At 36.7% G+C, this 21347-nt stretch overlaps 4 non-coding genes across 4 annotated transcripts; 2 read left to right on the plus strand and 2 right to left on the minus strand.

Moving 5' to 3' along the window:
- Positions 1-4489: 4489 nt before the first annotated feature.
- TRNAR-UCU (transfer RNA arginine (anticodon UCU)) lies at positions 4490-4561 on the minus strand. Its single transcript has one exon. It is a non-coding gene; the product is annotated as a tRNA-Arg (tRNA).
- An 8624-nt stretch (positions 4562-13185) lies between these two features.
- TRNAS-GGA (transfer RNA serine (anticodon GGA)) lies at positions 13186-13272 on the plus strand. Its single transcript has one exon. It is a non-coding gene; the product is annotated as a tRNA-Ser (tRNA).
- Positions 13273-14488: 1216 nt separating this feature from the next.
- On the minus strand, positions 14489-14561 carry TRNAT-UGU (transfer RNA threonine (anticodon UGU)). Its single transcript has one exon. It is a non-coding gene; the product is annotated as a tRNA-Thr (tRNA).
- A 1638-nt stretch (positions 14562-16199) lies between these two features.
- Positions 16200-16272, plus strand: TRNAF-GAA (transfer RNA phenylalanine (anticodon GAA)). Its single transcript has one exon. It is a non-coding gene; the product is annotated as a tRNA-Phe (tRNA).
- Positions 16273-21347: the final 5075 nt, after the last annotated feature.

Consider the following 21347-nt stretch of genomic DNA (forward strand, 5'->3'; position numbering starts at 1 on the left):
GGTCATGTTTCTTGGATTATTTACAAGCGGTATTCAAGCTCTTATTTTTGCAACATTAGCCGCAGCCTATATAGGTGAATCCATGGAGGGTCATCATTGAATTGACTCTTTTTGGAAATAGTATTTTTTTTTGCAGCTTAGCTCAATTCATGCATGGTTCCAGATAATCTGCTTGGTTGCAAAAAAATAGTTAGAAATGCGTATGAATATATAGCCTAGAGTTGTAGGAGAGAGAATAGACTATATTATGGAATTTTCAAAGTATATATGCATTAAGGAGGGTGGAGTCAGGCTAGATCTATACTATAATATCCTTAATGTCTATAAGTGGAGTCCTCTTTTATGCGGGTTTCCACTTTAAGCAATGATTTTAGAATCCGATTCAATAGAAAATGAGAAAATATGCAAACAAAATAGAAGAAACAAATGTATATATATATAGGATATTATATTATATATTCCTAGGTTAGATTCATTATCTAATCCGATATATGGATATGGAATTCCCTTCTATGTAGTTCGGACAATTCACATTATCATTTCAATTTGATTTCAATTTGTACTTTTTAGTTACTTTACTTCTCCCCAATAGAGCTTAGAAGTAAGAATTTATTGGTTGATTGTATCCTTAACCATTTCTTTTTTTTGACACGAGGAACTACTCACCATGAATCCACTAATTGCTGCTGCTTCTGTTATTGCTGCTGGATTGGCCGTAGGGCTTGCTTCTATTGGACCTGGAGTTGGTCAAGGTACTGCTGCAGGACAAGCTGTAGAAGGTATTGCGAGACAGCCAGAAGCAGAAGGTAAAATACGAGGTACTTTATTGCTTAGTCTAGCTTTTATGGAAGCTTTAACAATTTATGGACTAGTTGTGGCACTAGCGCTTTTATTTGCGAACCCTTTTGTTTAATCTTAAAAAAAAATTCTTTCGATTTCGATTAGATACTTTTTTCTTTTTTTAGTAAATTGGTATTTGCTTCCGCAATTCCAATTATATCAATACTTTATTTAATTTACTCCTATTTATTACTCCTGGAATTATCTATTTATCGGGACAGATAATACCCCATTCTAGGAAGGGCTGAGTTGAGTATTATTAATTTAGAAGATATGCTCACCTTCTTATTTCCCGTCCTTAGTTTAGGAAAGTGGAAAGTTTTTTCCTTTTATTTTAGGAATTTTGGGAACAGAACATTTCAACAAAGGAAGTCTTTCACCGGTCAAACAAGACGTAAGACTTAATCTAAAAGAAATTACTAGATTGAATCTATTTGCATTAAAAAAACCGATCAAAAAAGGGCGAGCGAAGTAAGTGATCGAAAAACTTTGTTCTTTGTTCGTCCTATCTATAAGAGGAGAGCATATGAAAAATGTAACCCATTCTTTCGTTTTTTTAGCTCACTGGCCATCCGCTGGCAGTTTCGGGCTTAATACCGATATTTTAGCAACAAATCTAATAAATCTAACTGTAGTGGTTGGTGTTTTGATTTTTTTTGGAAAGGGAGTGTGTGCGAGTTGTCTATTTCAAGAATAGATTGGATCTATCCGGCTGCACTTTATAATATTTTTTAGTATTTTTCGGATAAATAAGAAAAGGGTGCACGATCTCGACGAATTACTTCTGAATAAATTCAGAAATCATATGGAAGAACCATAGCATTTCGCGACTCATTGGTAAATCAACTTTGATTCTCTATAAACCAAGAATGTGAGACCATTAACACGGTTAAAGCTAAACTGCTTGAAGTCCAGGCAAAAAGAGGTACTCTTTCTACAACTATATTAGTATTAGTACCGAATTTAAACGGGAAATAGCTAATGTAAAATTTATCTGATATAGAACACTCATATCGATAAAATGGTTTGAACTATTTACTAGAAAAAAAAAAGGGGGCACCCTGCCCTTTTTTAACCAATGCCGAATCGACGACCTATGTATAAAAAAGAGAAATTTTTTGGATTTGAAGAAAAAAAAAAATAAAAAAGAATTCTATTAATTTTCATTTTCCATTTATTTAGTTAGTTTTTCTTAATGAAATTGAAATTATTAACTAGAGGGCAAATAAAAATAAAGAAACAACTTTGCTGACCATGATATATTTTTATCTAGGCGGAAGAGTCCTCTTAATATTTATCTAGTCTTATATAGGTTTCGGTATATTGAAATATAAACATAAAAAAGAAGATAGAGGATAGGCTCATTACTTAAAAAAAAGATATGGAAATAGCTATAGAAAAAAAAAAAAAGGAGCGTGAGAGCCAAATGAATCGAAAGATTCATGTTTGGTTCGGGAAGAGATCATAAAAGTTGTAAACTTACAAAATAATCTACTTTCATTAAAAGATTTATTAGATAATCGAAAACAGAGGATCTTGAGTACTATTCGAAATTCAGAAGAATTGCGTAGAGGGACCATTGAGCAACTCGAAAAAGCTCGGATTCGATTACAGAAAGTCGAACTAGAAGCGGATGAGTATCGAATGAATGGATACTCTGAGATAGAACGAGAAAAAGCAAATTTGATTAATGCTACTTCTATTAGTTTGGAACAATTGGAAAAGTCTAAAAACGAAACCCTTTATTTTGAAAAACAAAGGGCAATGAATCAGGTCCGACAGCGGGTTTTCCAACAGGCCGTACAAGGAGCTCTAGGAACTCTGAATAGTTGTTTGAATACCGAGTTACATTTCCGTACGATTCGTGCTAATATTGGCATTCTCGGGTCCCTGGAATGGAAGAGATAATTAAATTAATTAGGCCTTGAACTTCTACTTTCGTTTAGAATTTAGGCATTATTTTTCCCCTTGCTTCCGAAAAAAGAGTCAAGAAACACTAATGGCAACCCTTCGAGTCGACGAAATTCATAAAATTCTCCGCGAACGTATTGAACAATATAATAGGAAAGTAGGGATTGAGAATATAGGTCGCGTAGTTCAAGTGGGGGATGGGATTGCTCGTATTATAGGTCTTGGTGAAATAATGTCAGGTGAATTAGTCGAATTTGCAGAAGGTACTAGGGGTATTGCTCTGAATTTGGAATCCAAAAATGTTGGGATTGTATTAATGGGCGATGGGTTGATGATACAAGAGGGAAGTTTTGTAAAAGCAACAGGAAGAATTGCTCAGATACCCGTGAGTGAGGCTTACTTGGGTCGTGTTGTAAATGCTCTGGCTAAACCTATTGATGGGAAAGGCGAAATTATAGCTTCCGAATCTCGCTTAATTGAATCTCCTGCTCCAAGTATAATTTCCAGGCGTTCCGTATACGAACCTCTTCAAACAGGGCTTATTGCTATCGATTCGATGATCCCTATAGGGCGCGGTCAGCGAGAGTTAATTATTGGGGACAGACAGACTGGCAAAACAGCAGTAGCCACAGATACAATTCTCAATCAAAAAGGGCAAGGTGTAATATGTGTTTATGTAGCTATCGGTCAAAGAGCATCCTCCGTAGCTCAAGTAGTAACTACTTTCCATGAGGAGGGGGCTATGGAATACACTATTGTAGTAGCTGAAATGGCGGATTCACCTGCTACATTACAATACCTCGCTCCTTATACGGGAGCAGCCCTGGCTGAGTATTTTATGTACCGCGAACGGCATACTTTAATAATTTATGATGATCTCTCCAAACAGGCACAAGCTTATCGCCAAATGTCCCTTCTATTAAGAAGACCTCCCGGCCGTGAGGCTTATCCAGGGGATGTTTTTTATTTGCATTCACGCCTTTTAGAAAGAGCCGCTAAATTAAATTCTCTTTTAGGCGAAGGAAGTATGACCGCTTTACCAATAGTTGAGACTCAATCTGGAGACGTTTCCGCCTATATTCCTACTAATGTAATCTCCATTACAGATGGACAAATATTCTTATCTGCGGATCTATTCAATGCCGGAATTCGACCCGCTATTAATGTGGGTATTTCTGTTTCCAGAGTAGGATCCGCGGCTCAAATTAAAGCCATGAAACAAGTAGCTGGCAAATCAAAATTGGAACTAGCGCAATTCGCAGAGTTACAAGCCTTTGCACAATTCGCCTCTGCTCTCGATAAAACAAGTCAGAATCAATTGGCAAGGGGTCGACGATTAAGGGAATTGCTTAAACAATCCCAGGCAAATCCTCTCCCAGTGGAAGAGCAGATAGCTACTATTTATACCGGAACAAGAGGATATCTTGATTCGTTAGAAATTGAACAGGTAAATAAATTTCTGGATGAGTTACGTAAACATCTAAAAGATACTAAACCTCAATTCCAAGAAATTATATCTTCTAGCAAGACATTCACCGAGCAAGCGGAAATCCTTTTGAAGGAAGCTATTCAGGAACAGCTGGAACGGTTTTCTCTTCAGTAACAAATAAATTTTGCATGTCTACTCTTGTTAGTAGAATAGGAATCGTTGAGAAAGCTTTTTCATTTGAATCATGCAAAAAAGTTTTCTTTGTTTTTAGTTTAGTATAGTTATTTAAAGAATAGATAGAAATAAGATTGCGTCCAATAGGATTTGAACCTATACCAAAGGTTTAGAAGACCTCTGTCCTATCCATTAGACAATGGACGCTTTTCTTTCATATTTTATTCTTTCTTTTATTTTTTTGCTTCTTCCGAGAAAAAACTGTTAGACCAAAACTCTTTTAGGAAATCAAAAAATCCAGATACAAATGCATGATGTATATATTATATCATGCATATATCATAAAGAAGGAGTATGGAGCCGGTAGTGGGAATCGAACCCGCAACCCCAAGGTTATGAGCCTTATGAGCTACCAAACTGCTCTATACTCTTAAACTAAAGAGGGGTAACTAGTGGATAAAAGAGGGTTGGATACGCCCCTCTACCAATATCTATACAAATAGAATAGTCCATTTATACAGAATGGTAAAGAGGGCTCCTCTATGATTATCAATTCCAGAAATCCATACAAATACGAAAGGGTATTTTATCCTTACCAACTGGATCTTGTTGCACCCGGTAACAAACACTCATAAACCATTTCTCGAAGTACGTGTCCGGATAGCCCAAAATGTCGATAGTTAGCTCTAGGTCTTCCGGTCAAAAAACAACGTCGATGAAGGCGTGTAGGTGCACTATTACGCGGTAGGGATTGCAATTTTTCTCGCATTTTCGTTTTTTCACTCAAACTCAAGGGAGAAACTTTGCTTCTTATCTTTTTTTTTAAAGATTGACGAATCAAATGATATTTCTGTTCTAATTTCTGCCGCTTCTTCTCCCTCTGAATCAAACTTTTTTTTGCCATAATGTGTCGTTGCTATTATTACCAAGTATACGGTTCTAATCCTAGATGGAAAAATAAATAGAAAAAGAAATCTAAAAAGGCAGATCCTCCCTCTCTATCAAGAGTAATGAACTAGGTGCTGATACAGTACAAAAAAACAAACTAAATTAACCAAACTTGCCTGATGTTGAGGCAATCAAGAAAGCTGCATAAGTGAATATATAACCCACGGAAAAGTGAGCTAATCCAACCAATCTTGCTTGCACAATGGAAAGAGCCACGGGCTTATCTCTCCAGCGAATTAAATTAGCTAAAGGTGTGCGTTCATGAGCCCATGCTAAAGTCTCAATTAATTCCTGCCAATACCCCCGCCAGGAAATTAAGAACATAAATCCAGTAGCCCAAACAAGATGTCCAAATAAGAACATCCACGCCCATACCGATAAACTATTCATCCCAAAAGGATTATATCCATTGATAAGTTGTGAAGAGTTTAACCATAGGTAATCTCTTAACCATCCCATCAAATAAGTGGAGGATTCATTAAATTGTGAAACGTTGCCCTGCCATAATGTGATATGTTTCCAATGCCAATAAAAAGTAACCCACCCAATGGTATTTAACATCCAGAAAACTGCCAAATAAAATGCGTCCCAAGCAGAAATATCACAAGTACCGCCGCGCCCTGGGCCGTCACAAGGAAAACTATATCCAAAATCCTTTTTATCTGGCATTAATTTGGAACCGCGTGCATCTAAAGCGCCCTTTACTAAAATCAATGTAGTTGTATGCAAACCTAGAGCAATAGCATGATGAACCAAGAAATCCCCAGGTCCTATTGTTAAGAAAAGCGAATTACTATTCTCATTAACAGCATTCAACCATCCGGGCAACCATAGGCTTCGACCCGCATTGAAAGCGGGGCCATTCGTTGAAGATAAGAGTATATCGAACCCATATGTCGTCTTGCCATGAGCAGATTGTATCCATTGGGCAAATATAGGTTCGATCAAGATTTGCTTTTCTGGAGTACCAAAAGCAAGCATGACGTCGTTATGAACATAAAGGCCCAAGGTATGGAATCCTAGAAAGAGGCTAGCCCAACTTAAATGAGATATGATAGCTTCTTTATGGTCTAACATTCTTGCCAATACATTATCCTCATTCTGTTCCGGATTGTAATCCCTAATGAAAAAAATAGCTCCATGAGCAAAAGCCCCTGTCATGATGAACCCTGCAATATATTGGTGATGAGTATATAAAGCAGCTTGAGTAGTAAAGTCTTGTGCTATGAATGCATAAGGAGGTAAAGAGTACATATGTTGAGCTACTAAGGAAGTAATAACCCCTAAAGAAGCTAGAGCAAGACCTAACTGAAAATGAATCGAATTGTTGATTGTGTCATAAAGGCCCTTATGCCCACGCCCTAATCGACCCCCCGGAGGAGTATGCGCTTCTAAAAGATCTTTAATACTGTGCCCAATTCCGAAGTTAGTTCGATACATGTGACCGGCAATGAGAAAAATAAATGCAATAGCTAAATGATGGTGAGCCATATCGGTCAGCCACAAACTTTGCGTTTGTGGGTGGAATCCCCCAAGAAGAGTTAGAATGGCAGTTCCCGCTCCTTGAGCGGTACCAAATAAATGATTACTCGAATCAGGGTTTTGGGCATAAAGATTCCATTGACCCGTCAAAAGGGGTCCCAACCCCTGGGGATAGGGTAATACATCTAAGAAATTATTCCATCGAACGTACTCCCCCCTGGATGCGGGAATAGCAACATGAACTAAATGTCCTGTCCAAGCCAAAGAACTTACACCCGAAAAGTCCTGACAAATGATGATTGAGACGAGATTCCGCGTTTTTGAACCACGAAAGGCTTGGTTTCCATTTGGGTTGTAGATGTAACCAACCCGCTATTAAGGACAGCGTAGAAAGAAATAATAGAAAAAGAGCTCCAGTATAAAGATCCTCATTGGTGCGTAATCCTATTGTATACCACCACTGATAAACTCCAGAATAAGCAATATTCACTGGACCAGCAGCACCTCCTCGAGTAAAGGCTTCCACAGCGGGTTGACCAAAATGAGGATCCCAAATCGCATGAGCAATAGGTCTTACGTGTAAAGGATCCTGTATCCATGATTCAAAATTTCCTTGCCAAGCTACATGAAACAGATTTCCGGACGTCCATAGAAAGATTATTGCTAATTGCCCAAAGTGAGAAGCAAAAATGTTCTGATAAAGACGTTCTTCAGTAATATCATCATGACTTTCGAAATCATGTGCGGTAGCAATACCAAACCAAATACGACGAGTAGTGGGGTCCTGAGCTAAGCCTTGGCTAAACCTGGGAAATCTTAATTCCATAATGCCTTTCAAATCCTCCTAGCCACTATCCTACTGCAATAATTCTCGCTAAGAAGAATGCCCATGTCGTGGCAATTCCACCCAGAAGGTAATGGGTTACTCCTACAGCGCGTCCTTGTATAATGCTCAAGGCTCTAGGCTGAGTAGCAGGAGCAACTTTTAATTTGTTATGAGCCCAAACGATAGATTCAATGAGTTCTTGCCAATAACCACGGCCGCTGAATAAAAACATTAAACTGAAGGCCCAGACAAAATGAGCACCTAAGAAAAAAAGACCATATGCAGATAATGAAGAACCATAAGACTGAATGACTTGCGATGCCTGTGCCCACAAGAAATCTCGAAGCCACCCATTAATCGTAATGGAACTCTGTGCAAAGTTTCCCCCTGTAATATGAGTTACCACCCCTTGATCACTTATAGTACCCCAAACATCCGACTGCATTTTCCAACTGAAATGGAAAATGACTACCGAAATTGCATTGTACATCCAGAATAAACCTAAGAAAACATGATCCCAGGCGGATACTTGACATGTTCCCCCTCGGCCAGGCCCATCGCAAGGAAAGCGAAAACCTAGATTTGCTTTATCGGGTATCAAACGGGAACTCCGAGCAAATAAAACACCTTTCAAAAGTATTAATACAGTCACATGTATGGTAAATGCATGAATGTGATGGACTAAAAAATCTGCGGTTCCTAATGGAATAGGTAACAAAGCCACTTTGCCACCTACTGCTACTAACTCGCCGCCTCCCCACGTTAAGCTAGTACTTGTTGTTGCACCAGGAGCTGTTACGCCAGGCGCAGTAGCATGGATATTTTGTACCCATTGAGCAAAGATAGGTTGTAATTGTATGGCAGTATCCGAAAACATATCTTGTGGACGGCCTAAAGCACTCATGGTATCATTATGAATGTACAAGCCAAAACTGTGAAAACCTAGAAATATACATACCCAGTTAAGGTGGGATATGATTGCATCGCGGTGTCTAAGGACGCGATCTAATAGATCGTTGTATCGAGTAGTTGGATCATAGTCTCTTACCATAAAAATTGCTGCATGTGCAGCAGCACCGACTATTAGAAATCCGCCAATCCACATGTGGTGTGTGAACAAGGAAAGTTGTGTACCATAGTCAGTAGCTAGGTATGGATAGGGAGGCATAGAATACATATGATGAGCTACAACAATGGTTGTAGAGCCTAGCATAGCTAGGTTAAGAGATAATTGAGCATGCCATGACGTTGTTAAGATTTCATAAAGACCCTTATGGCCTTGTCCTGTAAATGGGCCCTTGTGAGCCTCCAAAATATCTTTAAGTCCATGGCCAATACCCCAATTGGTCCTATACATATGACCTGCGATTAGGAAAAGAATAGCAATAGCTAAATGATGGTGCGCAATATCGGTCAGCCAGAGACCACCGGTTACTGGATCTAGTCCTCCGCGAAAAGTCAGAAATTCTGCGTATTTGGACCAATTTAAAGTGAAAAAAGGGGTTGCTCCTTCGGCAAAACTAGGATAAAGTTGAGCCAAAAGGTCCCGATTCAAGATAAATTCATGAGGAAGTGGTATCTCTTTAGGATCCACCCCAGCGTCAAGAAATTGGTTAATTGGTAAAGATACATGAATTTGGTGCCCCGCCCAAGAAAGAGACCCAAGTCCTAATAATCCCGCTAAGTGGTGATTCAACATGGATTCTACATCTTGGAACCAGGCCAATTTGGGAGCGGCTTTGTGATAATGGAACCAACCAGCAAAAAGCATTAACGCTGCAAAAATCAATGCACCAATTGCAGTACAATAGAGTTGTAATTCACTAGTTATTCCAGATGCTCGCCAAAGCTGAAAAAAACCAGAGGTTATTTGGATTCCTCGGAAACCCCCGCCTACATCACCATTCAATATTTCTTGCCCTACTATAGGCCAAACTACCTGAGCACTGGGTCCAATGTGAGTAGGATCACTTAGCCATGCTTCATAATTGGAAAAACGGGCGCCATGAAAGTACATGCCACTCAACCAAAGAAAGATAATGGAAAGTTGCCCGAAATGAGCACTAAAGACTTTTCGAGAAATCTCCTCCAAATCACCAGTATGACTATCGAAATCGTGAGCATCAGCATGTAGGTTCCAGATCCAAGTGGTAGTATCAGGGCCCTTAGCTAGTGTTCTTGAGAAATGGCCGGGTCTGGCCCATTCCTCAAAAGATGTTTTTACAGGATCCCTATCCACAACAATTTTTACTTCTGGTTCCGGCGAACGAATAATCATTAAGTCCTCCTCTTTCCGGACAAGACATACAAAGAGACCCGCCAACTGTCTTTTTAGTGAATCTTTGAAAGATATATATTTTGAAAGATAGATTTTGAAAGATAGATTTTGAAAGATAGATATTGTGATTAGTTCTTTTCTTTACTATCTACCATCCTTCTATTTTTTTTTAGTTATTCACTGGAGCAATTATATATTGAAGTCAATCCGAGGCAAGTGTTCGGGTCTATTATGACATAAAGATTAGGTGCCTAACGGACATTGTTTATCTTGAAAAACAAATATTTCTCGACGTAAGAAAAAAATCTTTTTTATTTTTAATTTAAGAAACTAGTGTATTTTTTTTTGAGGGCATAAGCTCCTATCTATATCTACTTTCCTTGAGCATAATATAGGGTTTTTTATTTGATTCTAAATTCCAAGATAACTCATTAGAATTATTAATAAGATGGTCCTAATATATTAGCAATATTTAGATTGCCCCCTCTTTTTATTCAGTTTATTACTTCTATTCTAGACCCTATCCCTATGGTTTATTCTTATGAAATATCATATAAAATAGAAGGTATAAGAAATGGATATAATGAAATTCTTGATTCGATCTTACGACCTAATTTATTTGATTAATGGATCAACAACCAAACCACCCATTTTATGAAAAAGAAGGAGCATGGTCTTATTCAAATTCAAAGCGCTTCGTAATCTTCAACCAGTTCTGTGCTTCAATATAATTTCCCGGAGTAAGCGCTATAGCTTGTTTCCAATATTCAGCAGCTTGATCAAACCAAGCTTCCGCAATTTCCGAATCACCCTGTAGAATGGCCTGTTCTCCTCGGTCGGAATAGGAAGTTCCTTCCCTTAGAACCGTACTTGAGAGTTTCCTACCTCATACGGCTCAGAAATTGCTATCTGAATTTCCCCTATCTTAACTGAATTCGATTTATCAAAAATCGATCCAATTTGTTCTTGGGTTAAGCAGAAGAAATTAATTACCTAAGTTTCAAACCCTAATTTTTATCAATAATCAGTTTGATCTTTTTTCCCACCTTCAGAAGAATGAAGCATAGATAGATATAGAGCCTTCGTTCAAATTTTCTGAAAGGTAACTATCCCGTTTTCATATATGAAATCTCTATAGAATCCTTGAAAAAGACTTTTTTCCATAAGAAAGAAAAAAGAACTTACTATCTTTGGGATCTGATACTACACCGCTGCTTAATCCCTTAGTGGATCGGCTCTATTACATAAGCGGATTCCTAAATTTTGCCCCATATCATGGGATAAGTAAGCAGTTTTTTTTAGTTGTATCGACCCAGTCGCTCACTAATTGATCTTTACGGTGCTTTCTCTATCAATTTGAGAAACTTTATCCATAGAGTAGTAGTATAGGCCATACTTTCTTCGTTTTTTGATTCTCGTGAAGTGTCCTTCCTTCCTACAGCTGATAGGGAAAAATCGTTGTTTTTACGATCCCTATGTAGAAAGCCCTTTTTTCTAGTATTTACTAGAAAATTTGATCCTCTCTTTTTTTTTTTCTTTCTATAGTGGAGATAGTCGCACGTAATGACAGATCACGGCCATATTATTAAAAGCTTGCGGTAAGAAGGGGTTTCGTTCTAGTGCCCGGAAATAATATTCCAAAGCCTTTGTATGCTCTCCATTGCTTGTGTGTATAAGGCCTATGTTATAGAGTATATAACTTCGATCATAGGGATCGATTTCTAGTCGCGTAGCTTCATAATAATTTTGCAAAGCTTCCGCATAATTTCCTTCGGATTGAGCCAACATCCGTTACGGTCGTTCATTCTATTCAAAAAATCTCCGTTCCAAAACCGTACATGAGGTTTTCATCTCATACGGCTCCTCCCTTCTGTACATAATAGTACTAAGCGAAATAATCTATAGAATCAAAATAGAATTAGTCCCGTCTCATTATGAACCGAAAGGGGCTGGTATTTTTCCAAGAAATCTCTAGCCAACCTTCCCACAAGAGGTTTTTCTTAACACCAATGAATTCTATTAATGCTAGAGGAAAACGATAGCTCCAATAATTTCTTTGTTCTCAACGCCTCCTATTTAGAGGAATTAGCTACTTCAACGATCTTTGATGGTTATAGGGGTATCCAAAGTACAAACCTGATGGTTGTTTGTTATCCCAACCATTCTTCCCAGCCCTGATACCGATCAGGAAAGGGGTAATTTCTAACAAAGTTTTTCTCTTGTTGATTCCTATTTCTAGGTGTAGTGCTTTTCTCCCCTATGCTGCCTACGGATACTAATAGAGTAGGATTGGCCTGTAATCCATACCATACCATATCCTGTAGGTGTAACCTTTCGCTCAATACTCAAATCTACAATTGAAGTATCTGAAGCCGCATCAATCGAGGATACACGACGGAAGGAATTGTTAGTTCGCCTCACCTTCCCGAAGCGTGGGTTTGTTTGCTTTACAAATTTGGTTCTCTCTATGCCAACCCCCTCTCTTTTTCGTAAGACTGAGGTATAGGTAGGGCTAAAAAAAAGCAAAAAAAAAGAGTCAAATCGCACCATCTCTATAATAAGTAAATGCCTTTTTTTCTCCTGAGGTTGTCGGAATTATTCGCAATAAAATATTGGCTACAATTGAGGAGGTCTTATCAATGAAATTTCCATTTACACGGGATCTAGGCATAATTCCCAACCCATTCTATATAGAATTGTTTTCATTCCTTCACAAAATAACATAAAAACAAACACATTCGATTCTTATAATTATAAATAGATTGATCCATATGCTCTACTCTAAATCCATATGCTTTAAATGGATAAGAGAGATAGAGATATGGATTTTCCGCTCAGCTCAAATTGTATCCTTTTCCTTCTGCTTGGACACGAAGAGATATGAAATATTTGACTAAGACTGGATTTCATTCCACTTTGCTATTTCTGAACAACAACTTATGTTATCAACTATTTCGTGTTTTCAAAGTTATTAATTGTCTCATACCCTATTTTTGATTTCGATAGTATGGTGTAGCGTATCTTATGCAAACGGAATTCTAAGGTTTCTTTATTTTATTATGCAATAAGAAGAATTCTTCCATTTTCTTTTTCTTTAGTTGCGGGAAAACCCAAATTAAAACTTTTTTTTTATAGCGAGCGCAATTTCTAGTAAAAAATCCTGTATCCTTCCACTTAGATCAAAAGGAATTTTTCCAATAGAACTATGGAACCCCCGAGTGGTTGCGGTTGTACCTGTACTGCAGGAATAAGAAAACTCGCTATTCACTCAGTTTATTTTCCATAATAAGTTATGTAGGAGAGATGGCCGAGCGGTTCAAGGCGTAGCATTGGAACTGCTATGTAGACTTTTGTTTACCGAGGGTTCGAATCCCTCTCTTTCCGTTTTTCTTAATTCATCAACGTTAAGGATCACAATGTATCAAATCAAATAACAATTTTTTCCAGCAATAATATCTTATATTATCTTATTTTGATTTAATAGAAATTAGAAATTCTCTATAGCAAATTACTGTGGTATGTAAAATACACATAGAGGAAAAAAGAAAAAAGGATCCTAATCCTAGGGTTAATCAATTTTAGCTAGTTGATGGGAAAATACAAATTAATGGTAATGGTCTTAGGGCGATTTAGTTCGGGGAAAGGGGAAGGGGAAGAAAATTCTATGAACCTTTCCTTTTTTCGTTAAGTTCAAGTCTGACGAGAGTAATATTCTACAACTAACAACTCATTTATTTTGAGACCGACCCACTTCCTATCTAGGATTTTATTTACTAGTCCTTTATATTCCAACGTGTCAATCGCCAAATGCTTTGGCAATTTCCCCGGGTCCGATGAAGCAATATAATTTTGAACCAGACCTTTTGATCTTTGGTTATCTTTCGTAGTAATAATATCTCGGGGTTTGCAACGAAAACTTGGTATATTGACTATACGACCATTAACTAAAATATGTCTATGGTTGACTAATTGGCGGGCCCCAGGAATGGTTGAAGCCATACCCAATCGAAAAAGGATATTATCCAAACGCATTTCAAGTAATTGTAGTAAAACCTGGCCTGTTGACCTTTTTGCTTTTCCAGCGATATGTACATATCTAAGTAATTGTCGTTCTGTCAGACCATAATGAAAACGCAATTTCTGTTTTTCTTGAAGACGAATACGATATTGCTCCTTTTTCCCAGAATTGAATTTTTTTTTAAGATTACTTCCGGATTTAGGTGTTTTTCTAGTGAGTCCTGGTAAAGCTCCCAGACGGCGTATTTTTTTTAAACGAGGTCCTCGATAACGGGACATGAAGACTCCTTTTTTTATTTTATTGAAATTTCATTTTACACAATTAATTTCATTGTATTTACATTACAGAATACATCGAAATTAAAACTGAATTAAACTACAGGATAAACAGAGTAAAATCAACTAAAGTACCCAAAAAAATGGAATTTCATCAAAATCTTTATTTTTTGTATATATATTATTTATTTTATTGTTTTGTATCTAGCAAAATTGTAAGGTAAAAAACATAAAAGATCCTGGATTCTCCATTTAATTCGGAAAAAAAGAGATTCTTGTTCGTAGAACATCGATAGAGAAAAAAAAAAGCCGACTATCGGATTTGAACCGATGACCCTCGCATTACAAATGCGATGCTCTAACCTCTGAGCTAAGTGGGCTTACATAACGGAAATAGTGTAACAAATAGAAATAGGTATAGTATAGGAAATCCGTAAAATCTCAGATATTAGTTATTAATCTTAGCTATTAACTAGTTCTAAATTTGAAGTTATACTTATAAAAATAAAAAAATACTAAAACTTCTTAAAGATAAAGTTAGCTTGATATGCTTAACTATAGGATATTAAAAAATAAAATTATAGAATTTATTGGTATTTTCATTTGATCATTATAGACTTTATTATTTGTTAATAATTTGAGGATTAATATTTCACTAAGGGGAACATAGAGTCAGAGTAAATAAAATTGCTAATTCTGATTAGAAAAAAAGAATAAATATCAAGCGTTATAGTATAATTTTGAATACTATAAAAAAGTAAGACGGGAGGTGGGGGAGATAAAAACTTTTGGATATATTGATTCGGATTGAATTGCAAATACATCAAGGATAGAATCAATTCAATTCTGAATTGCAATAAGCAAGCGAGGTCTCTCAAATAGAGTCGAACTGAACTGCTAGACTACGTTGAGTGATGAACTCAATGATTCAAAAAAAAAACTAAGAGATGGATGAAATTACACAAGGAATCCTGGTCTCAAAGAAGAGGGAAATGGGGATATGGCGAAATCGGTAGACGCTACGGACTTGATTGTATTGAGCCTTGGTATGGAAACCTGCTAAGTGGTAACTTCCAAATTCAGAGAAACCCTGGAATTAAAAAAGGGCAATCCTGAGCCAAATCCGTGTTTTGAGAAAACAAGGGGTTCTCGAACTAGAATACAAAGGAAAAGGATAGGTGCAGAGACTCAATGGAAGCTGTTCTAACGAATCGAGTTAATTACGTTGTGTTGTTAGTGGAATTCCTTCTAATTCTAAATTAGAGAAAGAGGGGTTTTATACCTTATACATTTAATAAACACGTATAGATACTGACATAGCAAACGATTAATCACAGAACTCATATTATATTATAATTATAATATAGGTTCTTTATCTTTTTTAAAAATGAAATTAGAAATGATAATGATTATGAAATAAAAAACTCATATCATAATTTTTTTTTTTCATTATTGTGAATCCACTCCAATCGAATATTGAATAATCAAATTCTTCAATTCAAATTCAAAGTTTTCGAGATCTTTAAAAAAGTGGATTAATCGGACGAGGACAAAGAGAGAGTCCCATTCTACATGTCAATACTGACAACAATGAAATTTCTAGTAAAAGGAAAATCCGTCGACTTTATAAGTTGTGAGGGTTCAAGTCCCTCTATCCCCAAATCCTCTTTTATTCCCTAACTATACTATATTATTATTATTTATCCTCTTTTTTTTCTTTTTATCAATGCAATGGGTTTAAGATTCATTAGCTTTCTCATTCTACTCTTTCACAAAGGAATGCGAAGAGAACTCAATGGATCTTATCCTATTCATTGAATAGATTTCTTTTTATTAGAGTATCGGCAAGAAATCTTGGTTATTCACTCTATTTTTAAGTTTTATTTAAGTAAACCATGCACAATGCATAGGACTACCCCCCCATTTTCAAATTTTAAATTTGAAATACTTTAATTAATTTTTAGTCCTTTTAATTGACATAGATACAAATACTCTACTAGGATGATGCACAAGAAAAGGTCAGGATAGCTCAGTTGGTAGAGCAGAGGACTGAAAATCCTCGTGTCACCAGTTCAAATCTGGTTCCTGGCAGAGAAAAAAAAAAGATCCACCGAATAGGTATTGATCCAAATACCTCGAGATGGATTGTGATACATATTCATTAATAATATTTATTCATCTAAGTGGATAAATCTATAATATAAATATAGAGGCACTTCTTTTTAAAGAAGTTTTAAAATATATCTTTTCTTTATATGATAAAGAAGGGGGTGAGATTCCCCTTTATTTTTTTGCGTTTCTTAATTTTGTATTCCGCTATTCCGACGAATATTTTTTTAGTCTTGCTTATCTTTATCTTATCTTATTTTCCTAGTTGTGCTAAGTAATGTGCGCGGTACAAAGTTCCTGGTAGAGAACTTCTTTGAGTCATCCTATTTTTCTGTTCATATGAAGGAAATTAATATGCGATTTTCAAAATAGGGGAATCCAAATGAAACCCTTTTTTTGCTCAGTCTATCTGGAATGCTTTTGTATAATTAGGAATTAATTATAAATAGGTATTCCGTTTCATCTAGGAAAAGAACCTAAAAATATTCCTTGACTTGAATAAAATCTGGAGTTGTGTTGTATAAGTGAGCATGAATTTCTTATCATTCAATGAGCATCTTGTATTTCATAAAAATTGGGGGTTATATAATCCTTACGTAAGGGCCAGCCTATCCAACTTTCAGGCATTAGGATACGTTTAAGGCGCGGATGATTATCATAAGAGATTCCCACCATATCATAAGATTCGCGTTCTTGAAAATCGGCACTTCTCCAAATCCAGAAGACAGACGGAATTCTAGGATTATCCTTTTGGGCAAAGACTTTTATGCAGACTTCTTCTGGATTATCTATACCATATTGTATTCTCGTAAGATGATACACGCTAGCTAAAGATCCACCGGGTGCTACATCATAAGCACATTGGGAGCGTAAATAATTGTAACCATATACATATAAAATGACAGCAATGGAATCCCAATCCCCTGCTTTTATTTGTAAAGTCTCTATTCCTCGGTGATCAAAGCCCAAAGATCTATGAACCACCTCATGTTTGACTAGCCAATTAGATAACCAACCCTGCTGCATTGTCTTCATCTCTCCCTCTTTGTATAAATATTTCACATTTCGGATGCAAGTTTGAAAGATTGCCCTGCTTTTTATTTTTCTACACAAAAGAGCCCCTCTCCTAATTCACTAATTTGTAGGAAGGTACTGAACTTTTGGATTTGAAAAAAGTTTCAGAAGATATATCTAATGTAGATGGTGATTGATAGAGCAATTCTTGCTCATAAGTTCCTGTATGAGTACTGCGCCTAACATAAAGCTTGTGACTGGTAGTAAAACATCTATTTTTATTTTGAGATAGAGTTCGATCCTCAACTATTTCTCGCGATATCTTCTTACGAAGTTTTGTTAGGGCATCTATAACTGCCTCCGGTTTAGGTGGGCAGCCCGGCAAGTAGACATCCACAGGAATTAACTTATCAACTCCCCGAACAGTACTATAGGAATCCGTACTGAACATTCCCCCTGTAATAGTAACAGGCTCCCATAGCAATGACGTATTTTGGTTCAGGCATTTGCTCGTATAATCTCACTAAAGAGGGAGCCATTTTCATTGTTACCGTACCGGCTGTTAAAATTAGGTCTGCTTGCCTAGGACTTGATCTTGGTACCAATCCATAACGATCAAAGTCGAATCGTGAGCCTATTAATGAAGCAAATTCAATGAAACAACAACTGGTACCGTATAGAAGGGGCCATAAACTGGAGAGTCTTGACCAATTCGAAAGATCATTTGGTGTAGTTGAAATAACAGAATTGGAACTTGTTTGGTCCAAGTAAGGGAAACTCAATCAAATTCATAACTGTCTCAATAGAATCTTTTCCTTCTTTTTTTTTTGTCTAAATATTCAGTTAAGGACCATTCCAAGGCTCCTTTTCGCCATGCATAAACTAAACCAACAACTAAGATAAGCACGAAAATCAAAGCTTCGATAAAAACGGATACACCCAATACGTCGAAACTCATTGCCCAAGGGTATAGAAAGACGGTTTCCACATCAAAAACAACAAAAACGAGCGCAAACATATAATAGCGTATTCGGAATTGTACCCAAGCCCCTCCCATGGGTTCTATACCCGATTCATAACTAGAAAGCTTCTCTGGTCCTTCACTAACCGGGGCTAAAAGTCCTGAAATCGAAAATGCCAAAATAGGAATAAGGCTTGCTATTATTAGAAATGTCCAAAAAAATATCATATTCGTGAAGCAGAAACATAATGTACTCCCATTAATGTGGAATAGGCGGAACTTAAATTAGTCAATTTCAATTCAGCATTGTCAATTTATCCAGAACTTCTCTCTTTTCCTCGGTGAAACAAGAATCTTTTTTGTTCAAACAAAAGCGCTTAGTTTAGCCTTTGTTTCCTCTGTGCTGCATCTTCTTTAAAGATTCATCCAAATGGAATCCCAACTCCCTTTCTTTTGGATTTCCATTCTATTTAGATATGGTGTATGTAGATCTAATTCTTATATAAAGAAAACTTTCTCGTTTCACTTTGTCTCGCTTTCTCTAGAATCTCTAGAAAAAAGAATAGCTCTATCCTTTATTTAATATTTAATAATAAAATAATAAGAGACTATTAAATAAAAATGAGAATACTACTAAATTAGAACCTAATTAAGATAGTAGGACTAATCTATGCAGTATAATTAATGAGAAGTAATACTATAAAATAAAAATAAAGAACTCTATTTCAGAACTATGAGACAGAATATTCTGTTTTCTTATTTACTCTTTACTTTATTTTTTCTATTTAAAGTTGATCAATTTACATAATGTATCTATAAACAAAGTAAATAAATATACTTAAAACAAAGTAGGAATTCGCAAAATGGATAAAATCATTGCAGTTATTATAGGGAAGTCTAGAGATATCCTATTTGAAGGAGGACGGGATTCAAATCAGGGAAAGGATCCTTTTCTTCTATTGATTTGATAGAAATTCGTTTTTCTTTTCCTGTCTGTATGATTTTGATTTTCGATGAATGAGCCTTTGGTAATGCTTTTATCTCTATTCTATGTCGCAGGCGCCTATCCAGTCTATAAACAAATACTAATGAGAAAATGAAAACTATACTAAACTAAAGAAAACATAGGATAGAGATCCTAAAATCTAAAAAAGGGCATATTAGGGCTATACGGATTCGAACCGTAGACCTTCTCGGTAAAACAGATCAAACGGATTATTATCGAAATGATTTGAACTGTTTCAAAGACCCAACATGCATTTTTTTGCATTGGGCTCTTTCATAAACTGATTTAAAGATCAGTTAGTCCACCATAGTTTTTCTTTAACGGAAAGATAATGAGATGGCTCCCTGTGCTCTGATTGATTTTTTGTATTATGATCTATCTAGGAGCAATACCAAAGTGTTTCAAAGGAGGATTACCCTTGACTTAGGTCTGCCTCCGGTCTAAATTAAATCAACCTAAGTGAAATGGAGTCTCTATCGTTCCACTGCAAGAGTTAACTATGAGACTTCATACACCTTAAAGTTCATAGAACGAAAAGAAGTTTTTTGGAGGCCCTTATCCTCATTACGCCTAGCATTTAGTGGGCTGGATATTTACCTTATCAACTAGCAAATCCATAAGGGTTCTATTTGATTAGGCACCTGAATTGGCACCTGAATCGGACTGAACCGACTGTTTGTCAGGCTACTGTTCTCCTATTCTCTCGAATCTATGAAGTAAGACATTGATTTTGCAATAAGATCGATTATGTTCATTGCATAATAAGCTCCTTTGAAAAGCATTGGCGCACGTGTAAACGAGTTGCTCTACCGAACTGAGCTATAGCCCTTATCACAGATATCTTAACATATAGATAATTTCTTGTCAAGATGAATATTTTCTAATGCCAGAGGATACCCCTTTGATCTGTATCTGTTTAGTATTTAGTTTAGTATTTAGTATATAACAGACCAATAACAGAGCGGTATTGCTTAGAAAAGGGATTCAATATATAATCGATCGAAGTAATGGGTCTTCCTTTGTGGTGATAAATTGCCTACTTAACTCAGTGGTTAGAGTATTGCTTTCATACGGCGGGAGTCATTGGTTCAAATCCAATAGTAGGTAAGTAGGTAGAAAAATTACTAGATAGCATTGGACTTACTTCGCTTCACTATCTAATAACTTTTTCTACCCCTCTTCCCTTTTTCTTTGTATCAACTATAAACCACTGGATTGTCTTCAATTGGATGGGGGAATCCAATTGACAGCCTCGATTCGTATCCTAGCTCGTCTGAGAGCGAGCTTCGCTTCAACCAAATCTTTCGTACCCTCAGCTTTACTCAAGTTAGCTTCGGCTATTTCAAGTGCCTTTTGAGCTTCTTCCGGATCAATATCACTACCCAGTTCCGCATCATTTCCTAAAATGATGATCTCATTATTAACTATTCTCGCAAAAACCGCTCCACAGAACCGCTGTTAACCATTGGTCGTTGAGGAGGCGTATTCTCAAAGGGACCCATATCTACTGCTGTGTTAATGGGGGCGTGGTTTGGTAATACGCCAATTTGGCCACTATTAGTGGATAAAATGATTTCTTTCACTTCACAATCCCAAATAATTCGCTTAGGAGTCAGTACATAAAGATTTAATTTCATTTCTTCGATTTGTTCTCCTCTTCTAAGGTTATAGCTTTCGTGCTAGCTTCATCGATGTTACCCACCAAATAAAAAGCCTGTTCAGGTAGGCCGTCTAATTCTCCGGAAAGGATTAGTTGAAATCCCCTAATAGTTTCCGCAAGAGCAACATACTTTCCTGGAGAACCAGTAAAAACTTCTGCCACAAAGAACGGTTGTGATAAGAAACGCTCAATTTTTCTTGCTCTTGCTACAGTTAAACGATCCTCTTCCGATAATTCATCCAAGCCAAGAATTGCGATAATGTCCTGAAGTTCTTTGTAACGTTGTAAAGTTTCCTTAACTCTTTGCGCAGTTTCATAATGTTCGTTGCCAACGATCCGAGGCTGTAACATAGTCGAGGGTTGAATCTAAAGGATCTACTGCTGGATAAATACCCTTGGAAGCTAATCCTCTGGAA

The sequence above is a fragment of the Aegilops tauschii genome, unplaced genomic scaffold (genome assembly GCF_002575655.3).
Source record: "Aegilops tauschii subsp. strangulata cultivar AL8/78 unplaced genomic scaffold, Aet v6.0 ptg001215l_obj, whole genome shotgun sequence".
In the NCBI taxonomy this organism is placed as follows: Eukaryota; Viridiplantae; Streptophyta; class Magnoliopsida; order Poales; family Poaceae; genus Aegilops; species Aegilops tauschii.